We start from the raw sequence: 26,152 nt of genomic DNA, 5'->3' as shown, positions 1-26,152 counted from the left end.
AAGCTACAACTATAGACCCAGAGAGGTTGAGTGAAGAGGAGGGTAGAAGGGAGAGATACGTGATCTCCCTGAGATGGGGCACTGGAATCAATCTTACAGGTGGATGGGGGTGGGTGGTTGGGTCAGGTTGCAGGGGCGGGGTGTGGAGAGAGACAGCTGGAATGGAGGGATACTTGTGGGACAGTGTGGAAACCTAGTGCAGTAGAAACTTGCTGGTGATCCTAAGGAAGACTCCAAGTAATGAGGGATACAGAATCTCAACTGGCCATCTCTTGTAGCCAGGTGAGGCTTCCAGTGGTGGCAATGGGCTGCATTCAATTGAGTTGTTGGCCAAAAGGTCCCCATGGAAATCTCTAAACAACCCAAACTGTTGCTAAGACAAATGGTTGCTTTCACAAACTGACAGTGGGGCTCCATTCCTGAGGACAACACCTACCCGGCTCATTGAACACAGAGAGTTTGATCTGGTGACTACAGGGAGCACTCACACCTATATTCTAATCTCTTGATGCTGAAAGGTACTATGCAGGCTGCTAAAAGGGAAACCTGGACACCAAGCTTGCCACAAAATCTTTGATATATGATGTGTCCTGCCTCCAAATTATACTAGCGCAATAGTGACACAGAACTTGTCAATAGAGCCAATCAATATCTGATTTGACTTAAGGCCCACTCCATGAGAAGAAACCCGTATCTAACACTGGTTGAGTAACTAATAAGCAGAAACTAGACAACTCAGAGACCTAGGGTAAAACCAAACATGACTGATATAACTTGTTTTTTGAAAGTCAACAAAATGATTCCTAATGATATTCTGCTATACCCATAGATTCGTGTTTTATACAATCACGACCAGAAAGGCTTTCTTTGGCAGCAGATGGGAACAGATGCCAGAGAACCTACAGCTAGACATTTCTGGAGAGAAAGTCTAAATTGAAGTTTTCTATCAAATCTTTCCTCCTTAGAGCTCAGGAATTACCACAGAAGAGGAGGTGTAAAATTAGCAAGACCTAGAGAGGTTGGAGTACAAGGCCCTCTGAATCAACTAATCATGATTCATATGAACGCACAGGGCACACATGGATTGACCTCAGTCTCTGCACAAATACTACAGCTACTAGATTAGTATCTGTATGGGTCTCTTGGATATGAGAACAAGTAGTCTTTGACTCTTGGGCCTGCTCTTGGTACTCCTGCTTCCTGTTGGGTTGCCATGCCCAGCTTCAATATGATAGTTTTTATTTCACCTTATTATATATTATTTTGTCATGTTTGGTTGTGAACTCTTAGGAGCCTGTGTTTTTCTAATCAGAGACAGAAAGAGATTGTATCTGAAGGGGAGGGGAGGAGGGGAGGAATTGGGAGAAGTAGATGGAGGGGAAACTATAATCAGGATATACTAGATGACAAAGAATTGATTTTCAATGAAAGAAAAATCAGAAACCTTAAAAAATATGCTTTAATTATTTTGGATACTGACTAGATTATCCTTCCAAGATTTTTTTAAGGAAATTGAGAACTATATACTTTGGGCCCTCTATATAAATAAGTAGTAAATGAATAAAAACAACTATATGCCACATGGTCCTTGTACACTCATACAAATATTAGTCAAAACATATGCAGCAGCAACAGCAAAAGCAGAATTATTTTTTGCATGATTTCCAAATGAATAATAAAACTGACTGGTGCCAGAGAAGGAACGGAAACATTTAAGTAAGATCTCTGGTTTCAATATTTAAAAGAAAAAATCATTTTTAGTCATCATCACAATCTGTATAATGTTTCATACTCTGGAAAGTAAATAGTGGTATCTGCTTGCTGCATTGAAGTATCCTGCCACATTCATCAATAATCAACATATTTATTCATGTTATATTAATTACAAAGCCCCTCTTTATATAGTATTATGTGTCTATTGGGATGTATGCAGATACACCTATTTTCACAGATAATATGCACATGTAGACATGGAAATTTAGTCTTTAATGACAACCCGCGCCCATTGGGACAGCTCCAGGTATTGCTTAGAGTATAAAATGCAATTAATTCTCAACCAAGTTATAAACAAAGGTATTGAAGGTTTGTCCAAAGACCAAATAGTAGCATTTTTCATTAAAAAATAGAAGCAAATAGCAAAAGAGAAGAGAAATATATTTATCTTAAATAACTATAAGGAGAAGCAAAGTTAATTTCCCAGTGGAAAAGATGGTTTGTTTAATGATAATAGTCTAATTCTTAAAAACATCTACTGCATTTCCTAGAATGCTTTGATGATATGTACAAAATGATGAGCAAATTATTTCTCAAGTGTGATGTATCAAGGAAGTAGACTGCCGAAACAAAAAGAGTAATATCACAGCACACAAACAGAAAATTCACATTTAGACAGAAATCTCACAGTTTACATCGCATTCATGTATAAAATTAAACAGCATTTTTTCACATTTTGAAAATTTCCCCCCTAAATGTGGAAAGAACAGCAAGCCAGGACTTTAATATAATATTTTTTCTAACCTGGAACAGCTGCAAAAAAAAATCTTGCTGGAGATAAGCTTGGTTATAAATATCAACATTCCCTTTAAATAAGGGAGTCCGGTTTTCATACCATCTGCCTCTTTCTAAACAGAGAAAACCATGAAAATCATAAACCAGGACATTCCTTTCAAATAAAGCATTTAAAAATGAATGCAGTAAAAAGCCTGTGGATTACTCTCAGCCCTAGTCTTTATACTTGCCTTTTGTAGCTCAGATCACAAAACAGACTCTATCCTGGGCAGAAGCCTGACTTTGCTTCTCTTAGCACAACATTTTTTCTTTTCCCTTTTTCTTTCATGTACTATACAGTTTATTATACATGTAATTACAGTTTCCTCTCCCTCTGCTTCTTCCAGTACCTCCCAACGTCCCCTCCCATCAGGAACCACTCCCTTTCTGTCTTTCATTTGAAACAAACAGGCTTCTATGGGATGATTATATAATAAATATAGCATAATATAATATAATATAATATAATATATATGAGAAAACAAAAGCAAACACTTAGGAATAGGAAAAAATAAACAAGTAACCATCCCCTTTCTGTCTTTCATTACAAAAACAAACAGGCTTCTAAGAGATGACATAATATAATAAATATAATACAATAAAATATGAGAAAACAAAAATAAACACATAGGAATAAGACAAAATAAAAAAGTAGAAGGTAAAAAGCCTGAGAAAAGACAGAAGGATCACATAAAGAGGCAGAGACTCACTTGTTCAACACTCAGGAATAACAGAGAAGCACAAAATTTGAAGCGATAATATATACACAACAGACCTGTACAGTAATAAAGACAGAGAAAATATAAACAGACACATAATTATAAAATTTAAAAGAAAAAGGCATGATATAACATTATATGACAAAGATCCTCCAAAGATGCTGTTGAGTTCACTTTCTATTGGCCACCTAGTGCTGGGCATGTGGCCTATCCTTAAGAATAGAACTAGGTAGGACAGGGGCCTGGGATAAAACCAAATACTACTCTTCCATTAAAGTGACACAGCAATAAATGACTCACAAAGACATCCGGCTATACTCTTAGATCCCTGTCTTGCTCAGCCATCATCAGAGAAGCTTCCTCCTGCAACAGATAGGAACAGATAGATACAGAGACCATAGCCAGACAATATGAAGAGAGTGAGAGAACTTGGAACGCTCATCCTTAAAGTGGATGTCTCCATCAAATCCTTCCCCTCAAGGCTCAGGAGACCCTGTAGAAGAGGAGGTAGAAAGAGCATAAATGACAGAGGGGAACGGAGGACACCAAGGAGGTCTTCTAAATACAGCAGGACTGATGCACATGTGAACTCACAGAAACCGAGGTAACGTGCAGGACCTAAACAATATGCACCAGATGGGGTACAGGCGCTGAAGGAAAAAGCCATCTCTAAGGCAACTCTAAACCAGATGCTATTTCTAATTGATAACCACTTGCAAATGAAAAAATTAGTATTTTCAAAGGGTGTCACACTTGGGAAAGCACAATATTTTTTTATGACCTTCTTTTCTTTGCCCTTAACTGTTTTCATTCTTTGTCAATGACATCGTGAGTCAATATTTTACTTTTTCACTATACCACAACACTGTTATTGCAATAATGAAGTGCATAAACTGCATTTATTATTAAATCACAAAAGTACTAAAAAGATTAATATATGATGGTCTACCAAACAAGGTTCAGAGAATTGTTCTAGACCTGCCCAAAGGCAGGAATATCCACTATGTTAACTGAAGCTACTATTCAGTAAGGCAGGAGGGTGGAGCCTGAGTATACTCAATAAACTACTTGGAGGAAAGCACATTGGAGAATGCCTGGGGGGTCTCACTTCAAGGAGATTGATTCAGTTCCTAGAGCAAATACAAAAGAAAGATGGCCACACCCCAGGGGTGGATTGCAAAGGGTCTATTTTGAAATATGCCAAAGCTCCTTGTTGTTGACAAGTTCTGTTCTTACAAGATACTAGTTAACCAGCACCTGACTGATATGGGGAAAGAGTCAACCAATTCCACTGTACATGTCATGTGAGAAGAGGAAATAACTATCTCCAGGTCACTTTAGCTATTCTGTTATGCTCAGAAATCTTCTAGAAAAAATCAAAAGTTTCAGAAAATAACCGGGTACAAAATTACCTTCCAACCATCAGTAGCCTTTGTCTGCACTACCAACAAACATACAGAGAAAAAGATTGTGGATACTCCCATTTACAATAGCCTCAAAGACAATAAAATATCTTGGAATAAACACAGCCAGGGAGGATTAATACATCTTCTATGTATATTTCATATTGCTAAACAAAGAGATTGAGAAAGACACTAGAAAATGGAAAAACACATATATTCATGGATTGGTAGAATTAATATTGTGAAAATGACCATCTACCAAAGGCAATTTATAGGTACAATACAATTCCAATAAAAAATACCACAACATTCTTCATAGAAATAGAAAAACAATCCTAAAATTCATATGGTACCTAAAAGACTCCAGATGGTCAAAACAATACTGAGCATAAAGAATAATGCTGGGGGGGACTGACACTCCAGACTTTGAGATATATTATATAGCTATAGTAATAAAAACAATATGGTACTGACGCAAAAACAAACATGGAAACTAATGAAAGAAAATAGAATAGTATTCATAAGTATACATGAGTATTCATAACTATAACCATCTGATATTTGACAAAGGGGTAAACAACATACACTGAAGAAAAGACAGTGTCTTCAACAAATGGTGCTGGAAAAATGGTACTCTCATGCAGAAGAACAAAATTACATTCATATCTATCAATCACCCTGTACAAAATTTAATAGCATATGAATAAAATACTTCAATATAGAACCTGAAATGATAAAACTGATAGAAGAAAACATACACATATTTTCTTGTGTGCATCTAAGTGTAGGAATTGACTTTCCAAACAGGACTCCATTTGCCAAAGAATTAAAGCCAACAGTTAACAATTGGAACCTCACATAACTAACAAGTTTCAGTAAAATAAAGAAGTAAGCAATCAAATGAAAGAGAAACCCACTGAATAGAAGAGAATATTAGATAGCTACACATTTGACAGAAGATTACTACATTTCTTAATACACAAGTAATGTACAAGAACAAAAAAAAATAATCAAGGAAACAAATTACTCATTTAAAAGTGTCTAGGGACCTAATCAGAGAGTTCTCAACAGAAGGAATAAAAACAGCTAAGAAATGCCTCAAAGTGCTCATCATTCTTAGCAATTAGGGAAAAGCAAATCAAAATAACTTTGATATTCTACTTTACCCTACTCAGAATAGTTACGCTAAACAAAGCAATTAAAGACAAATGCTGGTTGGTGAGGTTATGAGGAAAGGGAAACCCTAATTTATTGTGTAAATTTATTGTGTAATTTTATTGTGTAATTTATTAATGTAAATTGGTGCAGGTACTCTGGGAAAAAAAAGGACAGATAATACTCAAAAATCAACTCAGAGTAAGCCTATCATATGACCCAGCTACATCACTCCTTGACATATGCTCAAAGGTCTAAGCACCCTATTCACTACAGACACTTGCTTAACATGCTCACTGCTCCCTTAACCACAATGGTAAGGGGGGAAAACTACCTAAACATCCTTCAAAAGCTGAATGAGTAAAGAAAGTGTAGCACATATATACAGTGGAATATTATTAAGCTATTAAAAATGGAAAAATTCAGGTAAATATTAGGTTGAGGTAAGTATAACTCAGATCAAACAAATGTGGCATGTTTTCTCAACTACAGTTCCTGGCTGTAAATCCTCAGACGTGAGGATACAATATAGGCTAACCACAACACCCAGGAAAACATAGGTTAACCACGAAACCCGCGAAAACATAAGGGACCATGGAGGGTGGCTTGAGAGGCTAAGAGCAGAATACTGATGATATGAAACAGGAAACAGACAATTGGGTAGTGGTGGTCCAAATGGAGATGGGGGAAAGTCATTAAGGGAGGAGAAGAAAAGTTTGTTTGATAAAACCTTAAGGAATCTTATTATTTTGAATTTACTTAAACATGTATACAATATATACACATTTAGGCATATACATATTAACATATTTACATATTAACATATTTACACACACTCACACATATGTATGTGTATATGTGTGTGTGTAGAAACTATATCACCAAGGCTGACAATATTACTCAGAAAAAAAAAGTGACTAACAAAGCCTCCAGTACCAGGCAAGAGAGCCCTCCTTCCCAACTTTTGGTCAGAATAGTGCCAGTGCCTCCCAAAACAATTCAGACTATGGCTGTTGACCTGGGTTGCTCTTTGGAGGCTGAAGAGAAGCCTCTATTGCTGAAGAACACACTCAGGAAGCAGCACTCTGAAGATTCAAGTTGAATTTAATCTTAAAGCCTACTCCTTTTGTGGTCTAGCTCCCATGGTGCCAGAAAAAAACATGCAATCAGCCCAGGGAGGGAAGCAATTAATAATCCCATCAGCTGTGACAACTATGAACCAAAACAATAGCCAGCATGACAAGATATCCATAAAGATGTGGTAAGTGGCACTCACACGGCATGGCATCACATGATAAATAGCTGCGGTCTAATAGGATGTGAGGCCCAGTCAAGAGCAGGAAACTCATGGCTAGCACTAGAAACCTAGCAAATGTCCGAGGGTTAGTGAGGTCATTGATCTTGGAAGATGATATACTCCTGCTGCATTGTTAGCTCTGACTCAAGGAACATTGCATAGGGACACCGACAAGTCTGCTGTAAAACAGTCTCTCATAGAAATGCCTATATAAACAAGATCTGCAGGATGGTCACATCAATAGACATGCCAAGATGGAAGGGGGAAATGTCATGGGGTCACAGACTCAGAGAAGGAACTATAGGCAACTGAGGATGACTGAGAGAGAAAGAGCGGGTTCTCCCAGGGATGAGCCCCTTTTCTGGTTATTCAACAAGAACCCTTGTTGCTGGAAGGAAGGGAGAACTGAAGTCACTCTGGAAGATCTCTAGGCATTTTCTTATAAAATTAATCATGCCCTTAGCACTGAACCAGTAATTGGTATTTACCGAAAGCAGCTGAGGATTTATGTTCACACAAAAACCTCCACATGACTGCTAACACTTAGAAAGAAGCAATGTGTCCATCAAAAGGCGAGTGTTAATACTATAATGCTTCCACACAAAAGAGTGTAATGCAACCAAACCAAAACCGTTTTAACAGAAACTTCAACTACTTGGTGAAAGAAACTAGTCTGTGAAAGCTATTACTGTAGTTAGCACACCCAGTAATCAGTTTCATCACAGCAATTTCATGCACATTTTCTTCTTATTACTCTTCCTCTACTTCTCCCCTCCTTTTACTCTGTTCCTCCTACGTAGAAAAAAAAATGTTGTGTCTGTTTTTCTAGGTCTGGCTAATTTTATTTAACAAGAAAACTTCCAATTCCATGCAGTTTTATATCAATGTCATAGCTTAATATTTCTTTACTAGTGAACAACATTACCTTCTGTCGATCTACCACATATTCAGTATCCATGTCACCTGTTCATGTGCACCTACATCAGTTCTGGTAGCTAAGATGAAGATGAGAAGGCAGCATGGATGTCCAAGCGTCTCTAGGGCAGGACTTTATATGTCTGGGGTATAGCCAGGTCACATGATATTTCCACTTTTAGTATTTCGAGAAACCTCCATATTGACCAGCATAGTGTGTATACCAATTTACACCCACACCCGCAGTGTGTAAGGGTTCCCATGGCACCGTGTCCTCACTAGCAGGTGGTAGTGTTTTGCTGATCGCAGCCATTCTGAAAGGAGTTAAATGGATTCTCAAAGCAATTTTACTTTGCATTTTCCAATAGCTAAGCACTTAATTTTTGTCAAATACATCAAAAAATATACACGAGGACAAAAGACAGCTTTGTCTATAAATAAAGCTAAGAAAGCTGGACACACCTGAATGTGGAAGACATTAGATACTTATCTTCAATCCTGCACAAAAATAAGCTCTCAGTGGATCAAAGACCACAGTGTGGCACCTTCAGCCCTGAACTTGCTGTAGGAAAACACTTCAAGGTGTAAAAGTAGGACAAGCTTTCTTTTAAAAGACTCCAATTACACAGAAAATAACCCTGAGGCTTCTGTGAAACTTAAAAGCTATACAGCAAAGAAACTACCAGCAGAATGAACAGACAGCATATCGAATGAATGGAGACCTCTTCCAGCTATATTTCAGACAGGGATTAAATAAAGAACATATAAAGAGCTGCAAAAATTAAAAACAGAAATCAATCTGCCTGCCAGTGATTGAGCTAATGAACAGAATGGGCAGTCCTCCGAAGCAGTGACACAAACAGCTAATGAACAGAATGGACAGTCCGAAGCAGTGACACAAACAGCCAGCACAGAGGTTTTTCAGTGTTCTACGCATTCTCTTACTCTAACTATATGATATTCAGGGGAAAGGCAAAATTATGAATACCAAAAAAAAAAAAAAGGCATGTCGAGGAGGTGTAAACCCCCCCCCCGGGGGGGAGATAAGGAAGAAGCAGGAAACCCCCAGAGCAGCAAATCTAATCTGGTTGACACGTGTCCTTCTACAGAGACTCAAACCCATAGAATTTATGGTGCCAACAGCAAGGCTGCAGAGCTGAGATTGGAGAGCTCATGCTCTACTGTGCCCTCCTGAGACTCTGCTGGGGGATGTGGATGACAGGGGAGGCAACATGTGTGTTGGGACAGGAGATACATGGGAACTCTCTGTACCTTTCTGCTTTGCTGTGAATCTAAAACTGATCACAAAGATGTTCTATAATAAAAGACGCTCATAAAAAATGCTTCTCTAAAGTAATTACTTAACTTCAGAAACTTCTTCTAGTAAGAAATTTTTTATCACATTATTCAATATTTTTTGCCCATAAGTTAGATTATGTCTCACGAGTCATTCTTGTGGAAGCTACACAGGATTATTTTCAGGGATGCCTTTCCAGATGTTTCTGAATCGGAGGCCATGTAAAGACCAATGAGCTTGCTGATAATTTTTTGTAGTAAACTATGTGATCAAGGTTAGTAAATGCCTAGTGCGGCACTGGAACTGTGGACCTCTCATCTGCTGTCTCCCATTTCACCCCATAGGTGCCCCCACTAGTGCCTCCCAAGCCCCAGCCACCTTCAATCTAGTCTAGACACACAGGCTTCTTTCCCAGGTCAAACATTTGCATAGAACACCAGGCAATAATCATTCGCTTTGCAAGCTTGCTATAATCCACTCCTTCCACCACACGCCAGAAGACAAATCTATCCGCACATCCTCAGAAACAGTCTGCCTCCAATGGTGCCCCTGCCTAGATCTCAGAGCAAAGAGCACCCTGCCTTCTGCCATGGCCTCTTCTGTGCTCAAGTGGTCCCGACAGTCTCAGCCTCCCCTCCTCATGCTGCCCTCCCTTTCGTCTGATGGCCAACCTGAGACTCATCCGCTCACGAAATTCACATCCTGACTGACTCCCCTCACTCCAGTTCTCCTCCCTCAAGTCCATCTCCACACTAGTTCCAGCAGGAGCTCCCAGAACTTAAAGTTAGTCATGAGCCTCCCCTGGGGTTTATACTTCAACATTTCCCTTTGTCCTAAGTACAGTTTTTACTCTATTATAGTCTGGCTTTTCTTTTCTCACCAATCTTTTTACCTGTCTAACTCCCAGTACACACACACACACACACACACACACACACACACACACACACACACACACACACCATGCGCCTACTACTTTGAGTTGTGTGGAACCCTGAATTTATCTACAGAACATTTTTTATTTATGCTCATATTTCTTACTTCCTGGAATAAGTCTTAAATACTTCTTTACCTACTAATGTTCTTCCATCAAAGCAAAAAGCCAGGGGAGCTGTTGAAGTGGCTGAGTGGAGACAGACACGGCCGTCATGCCTGGTGGCCAGACTTCCACCCCCCTGGACACAGCACACAGTGAGAGAGCTGACACCTCCAGGTTATCCTCTGACCTCCACGTACATTCTGTGGCATGTGTTCCCCCCACATAAACACAATGAACACACACATACACACAAGCACATGCACACACACACATGCATACACATGTACAGACACACACAACATGCATGCACACACACACACCCATACAGGCAGAAAAGGTATCGCAGCTGTGAGCATAAATCAACTACCTTGCACCCTCTCCACTGGCAGGATGCAAAGGTGTTCACACCGCTCCTGCATCTGGAATTCAGCTATTTGCTTTGACCAATGAAACTCTGAACTCAAAGGCAGAAAAGCTTCTTGTCTCTCTCACTGCTGAGGGACCCTGGGAGTGTGGTCAGGTGAAGCCTTGATGTCCAGGCACTTAAGCTTTCCTTTCCTCAGGCACACAGCCTATGTAAGAAAATAAACTTGTGGCTACAAGACATTCAGATATGAGTTTGTTTACCTAACTATATAACTGCATCATATCCAAGGCTGTTCTAACTGCTCATCATTTTTCCAGGAAGCATTTCATTAATACACTATACTCTGATTTAGGTCAATACAGCATACTACTGCACATTTTTATAACACAACATTGCAATAGAAGAGCTGTTGTAATTATGTTTTCTTTATTAAACTGTATTATTCAAGGCAAGAACTATGTGCAGCATTTAGTAGCATCACTATCTAGCAGTATTTATCTCTTAGTAGGTACTTTATTTATCACTTGCTTATTAGTAACTGGAAATTACTCTAGCTAATGGAGACTGAGTGAAAACATAGCCATCATATACTGCATCATTTACTCTTCTTGCTGTGAACAAATAACCACTAAAGAAGCAAGGTAAGCAGGAAGAATTTATCTCGGTTCACTGTTAACCATTGCAGCCCTGAGACATAGTCGGAGACCAGATCGCAGTCTGGTCTGGGGTGGGGGAGGGCTGGGCATGCTACTTGCTTACATCTCCGTGGACCAGGAAGGAGAGACAGGACAGGAAGCAGGGCTGACCTGAATATCCTAAGCCCACTGAGTCATTTCCTCCTCTCAATCTCAACTCCCAAAGGTCCCTCAAAACACCAAGTCCTCACATACACAAGACTGTGAGGCACATTTCACAATAAAACCATGATTATATATTCTTGCTCATGATAACCTTAATAAGCAAGATAAGTATAAAATATGCAGTTTGTTAAATGCTGACGACTACTACAAGATAGACAAGATAGAGAGCAAGACCTAGTGTGGACAGCCGGCCTTCTAACTGAAAAGTGGCTTTTTAATACCTATAGACGGTGATATCTTCATATACTGTGAGAGGGGTTAGGCAGAATGGAATGGCAAGTACAAGCTTGCTGAGATGGAAAAAGCCTGGAATATTTAAAGGTGTGTGTTCTAAGTCTGGAACAAATGAATGGGTACAAGAACAGAGTTTAAATTAGAGAGAAAACAAGGGGACAGATTTTGTAGAAAATTCCTGGCTGACTTCAGAGCCTAGGCTCACAGCTTAAATGTCTAGAGAGCCACCCAAGGGCTATCAGTTTGGACAGAAGAAGGAAAGACATGGTCAGCCCAATAAGAGCCTGGTCCTTTGGCTGTATTTCCTGCTTAGAAATCCTTTGAAGCCATGCAACAATTAATTAAGAAACAGTAAATGTAATGTTGTATAGCTAAGTTTATGTTCACTAATTAGCATATTGCAACATTGACTAAAAGCAATAAGTAATTACCAAAATAGTATAATGTACTAGGGTATAGTAATGTGCTAAGTGTCAAGAGACTACATGTTGAACATAATAAGTCAGCACACAATAGTACAATAGCATTTAACAAAAAAGTCAGATAAAAATTCACATGTATGTCTAAATTACACAAAATAAAAACATGTAAAACATTTCCTTATTATAATAATACCCTCTTAACAAAAAGCCATGTTCAGAACCCAAGTTCATTGCCAGAAGCAAACAATTCAAACCAAGAAAAACAAAGTAAAAGCAAACAAACCACAAATGAAAACACCTTTTTCCAAGTGTTCAATCAAGAAAACACACCTTACACTGTGTCCTTGATGCTGCCAAGTCTAAGCTCTGGAAAACAGCCAACAAGGAGATGTTTCCCGAAGCAAGGTCTCAGAAGCTGAGCTGCATTCCTGGCAAATTCAATTCCAGTCACCAAAAATTACACTCTTGGTTGATTTTTCTTACTGTAATTTAAAGTGAGAATATATGCACAAATTAAATGGATGATTTCCAGTTACCTAATTGATTAAGAACAAGACACATTGAAGGGGCTGGAAAAAGATCAGCTGGTAAAGAGTTTGCTGTGCAAACCTAAGGACCAGAGTTCAGTTTCCAGAAAGCATGAAAATGCCAGACAGGAGCAGGGGCCACCAAAATTCTCAGTGCTTGGGAAGCAGAGACAGTATCCCCGAAGCAAGCAGGCTAGCTGGACTAGCCAAGTAGGTAAGCTCTGGGCTCTGTGCCTGACCCTATCTCAATATATTCTGTGGAGACAATTGAGGAGAACCCCTGATGTCAGGCCTGGGCCTCCAGATAAACCCACCGTACATACAACCACAAATTGGAGTTTCATATGGTTTCTTTTCCTTTTCTTCTTTGATGTCTTTGTTTCCTGATTTTCTTTCTCTCTTTCTTCCTTTTTTTCTTTCTCTTTGGGTTTTTGAGACAGTGTTTCTCGGTGTAGCCTTGGCTATCCTGGACTGCCCTGGTAGATCAGGCTGGCCTGGAACTCATAGAGATACACTAGCCTCTGCCTCCTGAGTGATGGGGCTCCTGGTTTTTAATAGTTATCTATTCAACTCAAAACAGACTTAACTGCCAAAGTACATTTGGAAAAGAATGAATCTTCATAAGGCACAATTCCATAATAATAGCTAGGAGAAAACCCCTTATAGGAAACCATTACAGAAATTTATTTGACATAATATATGTGCAAAGGTCATGCATGCATGTGAGTGAGGGTACCTGTGAAAGCCAGAAAGGGCGCTACAGATCCCCTAAAACTGGTACAGCAGTAAGACACCCAGTTTGGGTGCTAAGAACTAATCTTCAGTATTTTGCAAAAGCAGCAAGAACTCTTAACTGCTGATCCATCTGTCCAGCCTTAAGGCCGTTTATAAGTACAGATAAACATTCAAGTCAGAGTCATAACATGAAAGACTGTCTTTGAAATAAACAGTGCTATTACAGAATACAGTTTGATGCTTATCTCATACTACAGACTAAAGATAACAAAAGTAAATCACAGTCCTAAATGCAAGGGCTAGCATATAATAAACTTTAAAAAAATATCTTCAAAGTGAAACTTCTTGACTTGGAGCTACATAGGTGAATGTTGCTTTTATTTCCTCAGAGGAAGTGGTGAGATGAGAGACGTACCCAGGCTGTAGGAACTGATGGCTTGGGGTGCTCCCAGGGTGTGTGTGTCTCTGTTCTAGCTATACCTAGGTCTGGGCCTGGAAGCTTCTAACTTCTGTACAATTTAATCTGCTGTAAGCCCAGACCTCAAATCCTTCCAGCATTTGTCTGCTACCCTAGGCCTAGAATGTTTTCATCCTCTGAGATTTACTGCTGAATGAACTCATTCTTTCCAGTTCTTTCTGAATTTGGCTAGTTGGTTCAACTCAGCTGTCCTGGCTCAAACTCCTCTTCAAGCTGACTGATTCAAATTGGCCTCTCTCAGCTTCTGACTGAATTACTCTGCTTAGAAAAAACTGCCTCTGAACTGCACTGACTTCACTAACTGCATGAACTGAACTCAACCACATTCAAATGCACTGCACTGAACTCAGCTCTCCTTCCTGCCTTGTTCTAGTGAGAGTTGGATGTATCCTATCTCTGGCTCAGACTGTCAAATCTTTCTCTGATTCATCACTTTGTCTGCCCCTCAATTAGACTGTTACTTTCAAACATACCTGCTTCTTTCTATAACTAATCTTACTTTCATTGTTTCAGATTAAAAGTGTGTGTTAAAGGCGTGCCTGCATTCTAGCCAGATCACATAGACCTAAAATGTATTTAGATGTGATCCCTTGCCAGAGCAGCCATGTTGGTGGATTAAATTTCCTATTCATACACAAGTTTTTAGAGACTAAAGCCAGAGCATTAGAAGCCTCAAAGAACAAAAACAGTACAAAAATGATCCACACAATGGGAGAAAACATTTACAAATCAGTTATTAGATAAAAGTTTTGTACTCAGATTACATGAAGGACTTTCACTATTTAGCAGTTTTTTAAAAATCATTAATTCAATTTTCCAATGATCAAAGTATTTGAAATGACATTTTTCCAAACACTTTTCAATTTTCCAATAAGCACATATATTATTTATTTATTATGGACATTCAGAACAATAGCACATCACTTTCACCTCTACCTGGTTGACTATACTAAGAGAAGAACACTGACCATGGAAGGATCAGAACCGCTACTCATTAACTAGGAAAGAGGAAGAGTAAACCCACGCTTTAGAGAGCAGTCAGCAACTTCTCTGAAAAAAAATCACAAACCCATAATCACATATGACTAACACTTCTGCTTTAGGAAAACTGAAAGCATCTCTACAGAACTTATACATGCATCTTCAGAACAGAATCATTCGAACAGCTGCACAGAGGGAGCAATCCACAATGAACAGACTGAAAAGTCCAAGGCACAGCCACAGAATAGGATATTAGCCAGAAAAGCCAATCAAAGGTTGATGCACACAACAATATGGATGATCCTAGATAAAAAGCTAAGTGAAAAGGAGCAAGCAGGATAGCTCATTCAATGTATCCATGCTATTGTTCTGTGGACATGAAATAATCAGAGCGGAAAAATCAACAGGAAAAGCAAAAACACTAAAGGCTGCTTATGCTGTAGAAGTAGAAAAGATAAAGTGTGATTTTGAATGGAGAAAAGATTTCTTGCTGAAATGTAAAAATGTTTCAAATTTAGTGCTGATGGCTGCACAATTCTATAAACATTCTAATCCTATTTATGTGCACCATTTTTAAAATGCTAAATCTTATACCTGTAAACAATAAATCTCAATATAAAGTTGAAAATAAATGTGTCATAATAATCCATTTTAAAGTCCTCATCTAAAAACATGGGACCAAGTGATCCTTACAAGCTTTTAGATTATGTGAGGGTGACATGTCCATCTCTCACATGTGTGAAGCTCCTGATGTGAAGTGAGGATGAACGCTGAAGTAATCACATGCCCACTGAGAGCACAAGCACTCCAATGACAGGGCAGCCCTGCCTGTCACTTCAGATAGTTTATGCAAAACTCCAGAAACAGTAACTTAAAACAACGACTGGATTTTTACAATGTAAATAATGGGGACTGGCCCATCATAAATGATGATGAAACTGGTGATAATACTGAGAAGTTGGCATTTTTAAAATGGCAGTTAGCATGGCAGGCACCGTGATTGTGTAATCAGCTGTATGGCCAGAACTTGTTCTCGCATCCCTCTGGGATCAGCACAATTAGCTGTAACTGAAAAAATGCTTCCCTTGGGATTCAGTAAGCGGCCTACTTGAGCATGCTACCTTGAAAGGGAAAAGGACAAAAATCTGCATTAAAATCTATCCACAGAGTTTACTCTTTATGGGGAGCTACGTGTTCTGAGCTGTGGACTGTCGTTCCATCTGCAAAAAGGAGGAGAAGACTCTTTATAAGATGAGATATGGATGCAAAGTATATAAAAATAAGATATTATTATCAAGAAAATGATTTCATTATTAACTGGACCAATATTAAAAGGGGAGTACAGATAGCCAAATTCTCTGCAGGCACTGAATAATAGTTTTATCCAAAATTGCTAAGCATTAGTTTAGAGACTACACTATCTACATCTAAACTCCGAATCTAAATATGTCCAGGTAGCCCCTAACTAAATTATCACCTTAAGCGTTCATGAACTTTCTATAGGACATATTTAAAGGCATCACAGAAGGCAAACATATGAATATGGATTATGTTTTGTCTAAATTGATATGCCTGGGGAGAGGAGAAAATATTATATTTTATACCTTATAGGTAAATTAATCTTCTACATTTTAAATGATTTTGACTTATTTAGTACATGTGTTTATATATGACATATATATAATGTGTTCCTAGGACAACTAAGAAGCTGCTTATTTACAATCCTTTAAAGGAGAGTGTTAAAATCAACATAGCAATGAGAATTCTCAAGGCTACTTTTATTTATGTGATAACAGAATTGAAGAATTTCAGGGAATGCTGTATTTAAACAGTTTTAGAGTTAACATTTAAAGGAATAATTGATCATTTGTTGTACTATTTTTTAATACCTCCAGTAGGTCCTGTGCTACATGATGCTGGGTTTTGTTTGTGCATAGCATTTATCAGCTGCCATCACTTGGCCCCTAGGTCCCTAAGGCCCAGATTCAGCGGTGTTATGGATAGTCTTCCCTAGCCATTGAACTCCTTTCTATTTTCTAACCAAATGCTCCCTCTGCATTTACATCTTCAGCAGCTTCACAGCTATGTTCCCTTTCCCTCAATGCAACCTTCCTCCTAGACTTATCAACCTTGTATTCACAGGGATTCTTAAGACATCATTTAATTTTACACCTAATTTGTGTAATTTACCTACTTCTCCCAGACACATCTTTGATCATATGATTAGAATGTAATTCACTTACCTTTATAGTCACTTGGTTTTAGCATATAATAATCACATACTTATAATACTCAGGTAGTAACTTTATGTTTTGCCACTCAAAACTGAAGTCTAAGATCTTTATAGAAATGTTAACCTATCTCTATAGATGATAAAATAAAATCATGATTATGAAATGTGGGAAAAAAAGTAGATTTTTCTAGTGTTAGCACAATTTATTGAAGACTAAGAAGATGCTGACGCAAGCAAAACAGTGATAGACATTTGGAGTAAATCTGGATCCCCTGAATTGAAAAGTAACATTTAGTCTTGTATATTAATATTTATCATTCAGTCCAAGACAGAACATCATTTTACAAGGTAAAGAAAGGACCAGAAATACAAAAGTCATATTTTTATGTAAGATATGACCATTCAAGGAGACAACGATTTCAAATTATAGACACAAAAAGAACTATTTCACATGAAAACAAAAAGAATGTATCTTTAGGAAGGGAAAGCTGCTGTTTTCACATCTGTTCTACACATTGTCTAATTCCACAAAACCCGCACAGCAATCATTTGGGAATTTAAAATATATTCCTATGAGTTTTGTATTTCTACGGTTTGGGTAACCGAAATCTGCTACTACACGTATAAGGGAGTCTGGCCACTTTGTGGGCTTTGGGAAGAAAATCAGCCTGAAAAGGTACTAATTATAAGATGTGAGCCATGGAGATAAAAGTGTATGTGTATGCTACATAAGCTGATGGACTGTGTCTCCAAATATTTTGATTAAATCTACTTTAAAATTGATGGCACATGTAAAGGGAAATTTTTAATTCAATAGTACAGTACATATTTGAATAAGATAAAACATTGTGAACTTCTGACTTACTTATGCCAGAGATGATATTATACACCCTGGTGCAAAGATACAAATTCTAATGACCAGGACCTGGGATAAGTTTCTGACGGGTCCTTGCTGTCATGAGAAGATGGGCTACAAAAGACTAGTCAGACATATGTAATGTTTCTGGCTTAATAGATGAAAGAAGAGGGCCATAAATGTAGCGATGTATGTGGCCCCACGATCTGGGGAAGGCACAGAACCCAAGATTGTCTACTGGAGCTTACACAAAGAATGCAGCCTGATAGCACTGCCATTTCCATTCAATGTGATCCATGTCAACTCCCAACTACAGGAGTACAAGATGACAAAAGTGCTTTGTTTCTAAGCCACCAAACTAGTGTTGTGCTATAGCAAAAATAAAGACAGTGGTTTTCATAATTTTCATGACATCTTTTTATCTTTGCTACTATCTCTATGATATCACCTTATCACTGTTTGTCCCCTTTGGATGGAGCTCTATACAAAGAGGCCATTCATTCTGAATGCATCAGCATCAAAATTTCCTTGAGTTGGTCTTCTTTGACTTCAGGCATGCCTCTGGGTTGTTTGCTAATTTCCTTGATTTGATGGGGCTGGTTTTTTTCCACTTGATTTCACTGTCAAATGCTATCTTTCCCAGAATATTTTAGTACATAAAAACCTGTATAGGACATTTCTGCATAGTCCAGTGCTTCTCACATGTTTGGAAGAAACAGATCTGAGGAGAGGAAAGAAACTAGAACATGGGAAGCCTAGAAGCAGAGAAAGAATAGAATCAGAAAATGAATAATCTGCTCTGGCCCTGCCCAGGGAGCCCTAGTGCTACCCTGAGTCACTGTAAAGAACGCATTACAATGCTCAAGTGGTGGAAAAACAAAAGGAAGCCACAAATCTCCAGTCTTCCCTGCACAGAACAAACCTGATGATTAGCCATGCCTCCATGTCTTTCCACCATCTTGGACTGCTTATAATACATTAATCCAGAATAAAGCCATCCGTCCTTAAGTTGCTGTAGTGAGGTGTGTTCTCAGCCACAAGCAAAGTAACTAAGGCAGGGGAGTATCTAAGCAGTGACTGGACCCACCAGTCTACATCACTACATGGATGATGTAAAATGGTAAGTCTCTGTAAGTGTATCTACTATGAAAACTAAGGATTTTCCCACAAGCTGATTAGGGTCCTGGTCTCTGAGAAAGGAAACAGAAGGCTAGAGAAAGGTAGGAGGAATTAATAGTCACTTTTGGTATCCAATCAAAAGCACTAACCAAGAGTCAGTTTGTTAATAGCAAAACTGACGTTTGAACACTGTTTGCAAACTCAAGACAAGAAACAAAAATCTCTTATTGAGTCTTAAAATGTTTGGGTCATTATAATGCTCTATCTAGTCTATCTTTCTTTGATCCAGTTTCTCTACCAAAAATTGAGAGTTCAGTACAGAAGGGCAGAGTTCATATGGACAGTTTTAAGAAATACCAAGTCATTTTTGTATACTACACACTTCCCACACAAAAAAAGATAGTTTCTACTCTAACGCTTTCTCTGTCTACCCATGTCTACAATGGGTACCCACTTTTGTGAGTTATTTTAGCAAAGAAAATAGCAAAGTCTAAGGTTTTCTATTTGAAAATAAAATCAGGAAAACTGTTACCAGTGAACACAACTCTTTTTTAGTCTACTAAATTAAATTAAATTAAATTAAAATAGGAAATATATTTTGAATGATCTGTAAAAAGATTCAGGTAATAATTTTACAGTTGTCTGAACTACGCATAATTAGCCTCTTTGTCCTAAATGAACACTGATGCAAGAGAAATTTTACATATTTAATGTTTATCTCAAAATACAATTTAGCACTGTCCTATAACATTCAATTTTCTCCACTTCTTTAAGTATCTGAATATGCTTTCATGGGCTTGATGAATGGAGATCTTGCAGGAAACACAGCTTACACTGAAACAAAGAAACAAGTCATTCAGTACTGGATGTTTGTTTGATGATTTCTAATAAAAATTGGATGGATTGTAATGAGTCCATTTGGATAGTTAAATGGAGTAAGAGGCTCTTTGAAAGAAAGCATTGCTTTTTTTTTTTTAAATATATCTCTGCTCTGAGTTTTCCTTAGTGAAACATGGGGGAAAGTAATTATCGTGTTCCTAAATTAAAGGAAAATAGATAGTCTCTATAAGGCTTCCACTTAACTCTTCAAATTCTGCTCAGTCTAGAGGATTACCCAACAGCTTTCCTTGGCTTCTCAAAATGGTCACATGAATACATTTAGAAATTATTAGATCTAACATGAACATTTCCTAATCTTTCCATGAGCTTCCACAGGACCATGCCGACATGGCCATGACCCCTTCATCTTGTATTCTGGAGGGATGGGGAACTAATGCAGTTAAGGGCAGAGGAATTGTCATGCAAGATATTTCATGTGCTACCTAAGCAGTAACAACACTGAGTCAGTACAGGAGAGAGGAATGGGCTTAATTCTCGTTTCTCAGCAAACTAAAAAAATAAGAAAAAAATTCAAGTACTTTAAAGTACTGTCCGCTAAACAAATGGAAATTGTAACCAATAATGCTTTGCATTTGTGCAGATCACCATTTTAATTATACTTTAAAATCAATCCTGCTAGGGTAGATACTAGATTGGGAACTTTACAAATGAGGAAAGCAAAACTAACCTTGCCAGCTTCCTTGCTACTAGGCATTGTTAACAGTAGAACAACGGATGCACCCTTCCTGCGGATATACACTGGGAATCTGGCACAGGGAAGGAAAGGCCTTCTGCTTTGTTTTCCTATAGAATGTTTGTTCTGCTGAATCACGTGGGCCGAAAGATACCACGGAAGAATCAACTTGTAGTAGTTACCTCTGTTATCTCATAGTTGGTCATTAAATACGGACTCAATACTAGGTGCTTAGAGGTTTGACATGCTTCTCGGTGTTGGGAACAAGCCAAAGGAACTTACTCGAAGCACTACCATTTTGTTTTCAAGGCTCCATTTAATCATAGGGAAGAACTAAACTCAAGGTTCCAGGCCTTAGGGCAGCTAGGGACTTCCCAATGGCTGAACACCTACTGTTTGAAGGAGACAGTAGTCTGAGTTCAGACATCTCAGGGACAGCTTGTAAGGAGGCAGTTGTCTGAGTTCAGACAACTCAAAGACGACTTCTCCAACTTGCTGGAAGGGGCAAACAAATTCATGTTCCCGGGCCCAAGAACATGACTGATGGACACTCTCTTCCTCAATCCCTTATGTCAAATTATGATTGGACAATGCTACAGCCCACACACCACTCCCCCTCACTTTATGGCACACCTTTTAAATATACTGAACAGCTCCAGCGTCTGTTCTGCGCCCCTGACCAATCAGTAAAGGCTTGATTAGAATATATTTTTATCACCTGCATTGAGCTGGTGTTTGACTTACGTTGGATTTAAGTAGACCCCATAACAACAGATTGCAAGGAAGACCAAATATGAAAGCCCTTCCTGTAATGAGTTGCAACTTGCAAAGGAAGTTCATTAAGGTCAAGTGGAAGACGCTGTATCGCAGAGTCCCTTTTCCAAGTCATCCATATATATAGCAACATATTTGGGTTCAGCGATTCATTAAGCAACAGGAAAAGTAGCCCTACGTGACCAGCACCATCACCCAATAAAGGAACTCTTCTCTACAAATATTTGAGCTTTCACAGACTGTTCCTATAAAAGGAAAAACAGGAAAGAGTACACAGGAGTTAAAACACAGGAGAAGGAGGCCTGAGCAGGATTAGCAGAAACTGGAGTTACACGCAGCTATGAAAAGGCCCCTCCAAGTAAAGGAGCTGGGAGAGCAAATTCCCAGTTTAGGGTAAGTTCTTGGGGAGTGGGTGGGACTGAGTTTCAGGACACTAGGACACGCTGGCAGGGCAAACCCTGCGTTGCTAAGCAACAGAGACAGCCACGCCTACCCCGCCCAAGCCCGGGCAGTTCTCTCTGGGCCCCAGAAGCCGAGACCGGTTGAATTGGAGGCCACCCCGCTTGGCTCCAAGCCCAGCTCCCCAGAGGAGCCTCGCGATGCCCAGGCCCAGCGCCTGGCGCCGTCCCCTGGGCCGGAGCTACAGTCTCCACACAGGGCTGGAGACGCTGAGGAAGCGCGCTTCCAGCCCTGGGCCCGCGTCCAGAGAACTGTGACCCCGAACCCCCAGCCCTCGCCGGAAACACACCTCAGCATAGCCCAGAGAGGGCGGCCCAACTGCGGGTCCGGCCGGGTGGGCAGCTGTCCACGCTGCTGTCACTCAGAGGCAGGGGCGGGACGAGGAGCTGCACGCCCCTACTCCAGAAGGACTAGACGTGGAGGGGCGGGGCCAGCACTCAGTCTGCATTCTGATTGGCTAGACGCTCCCTGGGCGTCCTCTGGACTGTGCGCGCCCTTTGGCCCATCCTTTTTAACACCACAGAGCTATAGTATGTCCGAGGATACAGAAGTTAACAGAGAGGAGCCTGACTTTTTTTCACAAACATAAAACGAAAACCAAAAGTTATTTTAATGAGTGACCACCTTCCACCTTTTACATGCAAACCCAACCAAATCCGGTCAGGTGCATATCCTTAGGAAAGCATTCCAACCATGAGAACGAATTCAAAGGGGTGGGGTGGGATAAAAAAAGAAAATAAGCGGGAAGCTCTTATTTTAATTTTTAGCTGTTGTTATGGTTGTTGGTGTTTGTTTTTTGTTTTTCCGAGACAGGCTTTCTCTGTGTAGCCTTCGCTGTCTCAGACTCACTTTGTAAACCACCCTGGCCTCAAATTCACAGGGTAATTTTAGTGTCTTACCAAGGAAGTCAATTTAGGAAAAGGAATTGCTGAAACATGACCAATGACTGATTGCAGCTCTGTTTCAGGAACTTAGTTTTCGCACCTGTAAAGTAGGAGCAATATTGAGGTATTTACTATTTGGAATGTATTTGATAATTGACTGATCTCTAAATTATGCTTTTTACAATCCTGACAAAAACTTCATAAGAAATATTATTATCCAGAGTGTATGAAGCACAGGCTATAACCGGTTAAGTTTATTTTACTCAGTGAACAAATCTAAGGGTCCGAGGTGATTCTCTTTATACTGATGTAACCTAAATTTTAGGTCAAGAGTGTAAGAGTCAGAACGGATGGAGGATTCCAGGAGAGCGTGGCCCAAATCGACAGTGGCTCACGTGGGCTCACAAAGACTAAAGTGGCAAGCACAGGGACACGTGGTCTGTATATGTTATGGCTGTTATCTTGGGACTATTGTGAGACTCGTAACAGTGGAAGGTGTGTCTCTCTCTCTTGCCTGCTCCTGACATTTCTTTCATCCTATTGGGTTGCCTTGTCCAGCCTCAATATGAGGCATTTCACCTTGTTTTATTTTATCTTGTTTTGTCCAGCATGGCTGTTGTTTCTTGGAGGCTTGCCTTTTTCTAAAGAGAAAATGGTGGCGGCGGGGGAGGGGGGGGGAGGGGGCCGGGGGAGGGGGAGGGGGTGAGGGGGAAGAATCGAGGAGAAGGGGTGGGGCTAGAAGAGGTGGAGGGAGAGGACATTGTGATTGGGGTGTATTATATGACAGAAGAATCTATTTTCAATAAGGAAAATATTTGAAAATAATAATAAAATCTTTTCAAGTGTACTTTTTCTATTACTAAAGTTTGTTACCCTCCTCTGGCTAGCCCATCATATATTTTGAAAGAGGCAAAATACCATACAAAAAGAATGTAGAAAGATATAAATAGATTTCTCTGAGATCTCCCATGATAGCATATTGAGAAAAAAAAAACCCAAATTGTGGTTTTATTTTCTGTACTTTTAATTTTCTGGTACCCAGCATCTTTAAACCTAAAGAAAGATAGAATTAAATGAGATTATATTAGTGCTTCTAATGAGGCTTGTATGTGTTTCTTCTGAGGAGGGTAAAATAGTTGTCTTTTATGATAGTAAAAAGAAAAATATATATCTCAAGATATATGGCTCCTTGTTCAAATAAAATGGCCACTATGCTGTGACAAATTCTTCTAATAAAACAAACATATTCCAATTGCAGATGATTTTATTTTCTTATTTTGCTGAACTTTCATATTCTTCTGAGAGCTTCAACTATGAATACTCTACCCAAAACTTTCTTGATGTGTGTGACTTATGCTCCCATTTAAGTTTCTTTAATCTTTTAAAACATTTTAGTCTGAAAGAGTTGTGATTGTGTAATAATAAGTACATTGTATAAATAAATACTGTTAGCTTTAAATAAATATGGAGAGCATCTTTGAGTCATTTTTAAATGCATATTCAAATAAAGAAAATGCCTTTGTTTGAATTTCTCACATGCATAAAATATACATTTAAGTAAATGTATTGTGTGCATGTAAATGTGTTATCTTTGCAATAAACACAGCTGTATCTTCCACATATGTATAGCTGCAGATGTTTGAGGCATTTATTCTGATTGCTGGAACTCTGCACCTTTTTATTTAGTCACACATCCAGTAGAAAACACTGTGCTCCATCTGCAAAGAACGGCAAATAATGAGTTTCCGTCACTGAATTTCTTTATTGTGAGTACCCTTATGAGAGGAGCTTGGTTAAGCTACTTATTGCATAAGCATTTACTGCTGTACGAAATGGGAGTGGCCACTTCACAATAACTACTACAAAGTAGGCTTACAACCGTCCTTAAAATAATTACTCTAAAAAAGTTGTCTCCAACTAACTTAATACTTCCTACACTCTGAGTAGATGAGTATGAATCTGTCGAGACCTGAGTTGCTTATTTTCCGTTCCATATTTCTGTCCCAACACTTATAACTACTGCATAGACACAACATATATGGGAGGAATTTATATATGTGGGAGAGCTAATATAACAGACCAAGTGCCAAATAAATAACTACATATCTTTTAGAGACAGGCAATCAACACATTAAAAGGCAGTGTGATGGTACACACTCATGTCCCTGGCATGTAGGAGGCTGAATCAGAGGAATTATTGCAGTTTCTAGGTCAGTGTCTTAGGTCATGTTCATTGCTATGAAGAGAAACCATGACCAAGGCAACCCTTATAAAGGAAAGTATTGAATTGGGACTGGTTTGCAGGTTAAAAGGTTTAGTCCATTATCATCATGGCTGAGGACGTGGCAGCATGGAGGATAGCATGGTGCTAGAGAAGTAACTGAGAGAATTACACCCCGACTCTCAGGCAGCAGCATGCAGAGAGAGAGGAGAGAGAGAGAGAGAGAGAGAGAGAGAGAGAGAGAGAGAGAGAGAGAGAGAGAGAGAGAGAGAGAGAGAGAAGAGAGAGAGAGAGAGAGAGAGAGAGAGAGAGAGAGAGATATGGACAGACAGACAGACAGACAGACAGACACAGACATAAAGAGACAGAGACAGAAAGAGACAAGAGGGTGAGACTGGAAGGCTGGCCAGCAAATGGGCTTTAGAAATATCAAAGGTCACTCCCAGAGACATGCTTCCTTCAGCAAGGCCACACCTGCAAATCTCCCCCCTGTCTGCTCAGCTAGGGACGAAGCATGAAAATAATACATGAGTCTATAAAAGCCAGCTTCATTCAGACTACTGTAGTTAGCATGGGCTAGGTAGTGAGTCCCAGAACAGTAGAGACCACATAGTAAGAAACCCAAACCCAAACCTTAAAACATCCAGATGTACATAATGAAATGTTCTTTATTTCTGATGATATTACTGGCTGTGAAGCAAAATTTACTGATATCTAGTGTCTTTCATTATATTATTCATATTTTTTGTCTGTTTTGTTTTTTGGTTTTGTTTGTTTGTTTGTTTGTTTGTGTTTTGAGATAGGTTCCCAAACTATAGACCAGGATGACCTGGAGCTCACTATGTGGCCTAAGTTGGCCTTGAACTCATGGAGATTTACTATTTCAGTTTCAACAAGTACTAAGATTACAGATGTGAGCCATCACACCAAGCTGAGTATTCTTTTGCATACTATTAATATTTAATTTTCCAAATTTTAATCAGCCTACATATATAGAAGTGTTTTAGATAATTTAGATAATTTCTTGCTTTTGATCTAACTTGACATTATTCTCCAT

The 26,152-nt window shown here is 39.1% G+C and overlaps 1 protein-coding gene across 5 annotated transcripts in view; it reads right to left on the bottom strand.

Annotated features, from left to right (window-relative positions):
• TRIQK (triple QxxK/R motif containing) overlaps positions 1 to 22,417 on the bottom strand; it is a 64,396-nt gene extending 41,979 nt beyond the window's left edge. For 2 of the 5 annotated variants that reach the window (XM_084793376.1, XM_084793377.1), the window contains exons 1-2: positions 22,280 to 22,417; positions 12,586 to 12,737 (exon numbers count right to left, since the gene is read on the bottom strand). The gene's annotated coding sequence lies outside the window, so the exon portion shown is untranslated. The remainder of the gene's footprint in view (positions 1 to 12,585; positions 12,738 to 22,279) is intronic. The other 3 variants (XM_084793379.1, XM_084793380.1, XM_084793378.1) reach the window with 2 other exon arrangements.
• Positions 22,418 to 26,152: the final 3,735 nt, after the last annotated feature.

This window comes from Acomys minous (assembly GCF_964271855.1).
Source record: "Acomys minous genome assembly, chromosome: 1".
In the NCBI taxonomy this organism is placed as follows: Eukaryota; Metazoa; Chordata; class Mammalia; order Rodentia; family Muridae; genus Acomys; species Acomys minous.
Note: the sequence above shows the minus strand (reverse complement) of the source record. Positions and strands in the feature narration are given on the sequence as shown.